A 1,148-nucleotide genomic window follows, 5' to 3' on the forward strand; every position below is an offset into this window, starting at 1 on the left:
CAATTAGAAATATATACTATTTAGGGGTGCCTGGGTGGCTCAGATGGTTAAGCGTCTGCCTTCGGCTCAGGTCAGGATCCAGGGTCCTGGGATCAAGCCCTGCATCGGGCTCCCTGCTCAGCAGGGGGCCTGCTTCTTCCCCTGCTCATATTCTCTCTCTCTCTCTCTCTATCTCTGTGTCTTGAATGAATAAAGTCTTTAAAAAATAAAAAATTTAAAAAAAATTAAAAAAAAAAGAAATATATACTATTTATACCTTTTTTGCTGGTTGTTCTTCCTCAGAGGCCCGTAGGCAGCAGCCATGGTGCCTAGCTGGAATGGCCTGATCTTGAGCCCCACTTCCATGTGGTTCAACCAAATGGCACAGAAGATCTGAAGACACAAGGCCCAGCAAGCCAAGGCATGCCACATTGCCCTGCACCGCATGTCTGGACCCATCCAGCCTTTAGTGAGGTGCCCCATGGTGAAGTACCACACCAAACTGCGAGCTGGCAGGGGCTTTAGTTTGTAAGGGTTAAGTGTGGCTAGCACCTACAAGAAGGTGGCATGGACCGTTGGGATCTCAGTAGATCCAAGAGGTGGAACAGGTCCACAAAGTCCCCTGCAGGTAAACCTGTGACACCTCAAAGAGTACCACTCCAAGCTCATTCTCTTATTCACGAAGTGCTCAGCTCCCAAGAAGGGAGACAGCTCTGTTGAAAAACTCAAATTGGCCACCCAGCTGACAGGACCAGTTGTGCCCATACAGAATGTCTATAGGAAGGAGAAAGCTAGAGTCATCTGAGAAGAACTTCAAGGGCTCTCCAGTGTTTGCCTCATGCTAGTGCCCAGCTCTTTGGCATCTGGGCAAAAAGGACCAAGGAAGCTGCAAAACAGGATGTTGAAAAGGGAAAAATAAAGTGCCATCGGTAATTTGTGATAAAAAATACTTATATATATTGCTAAAACTATGCAATTAATAGCACAGCGTCAAAACATATAAAGCACACATTGACAAAACCAAAAAGAATAACAGGAAAATCTACAGTCATGAAAAAAGATTTTTAACACACTGATAGGAAAACCAGATGTCTGGTTCTTGAGTGTCTTGCTGAATGCTGAACTGTGTATGAGTAAGGTGAAACTCCATAGGGCAGGGTAAAGAACTA

At 45.0% G+C, this 1,148-nt stretch overlaps 1 pseudogene; it reads left to right on the forward strand.

Annotated features, from left to right (window-relative positions):
- The first annotated feature begins 301 nt into the window (after window positions 1–301).
- Window positions 302–912, forward strand: LOC116632627 (annotated as a pseudogene).
- Window positions 913–1,148: the final 236 nt, after the last annotated feature.

The sequence above is a fragment of the Phoca vitulina genome, unplaced genomic scaffold, assembly GCF_004348235.1.
Source record: "Phoca vitulina isolate PV1807 unplaced genomic scaffold, GSC_HSeal_1.0 scaffold7, whole genome shotgun sequence".
Taxonomy (NCBI): Eukaryota; Metazoa; Chordata; class Mammalia; order Carnivora; family Phocidae; genus Phoca; species Phoca vitulina.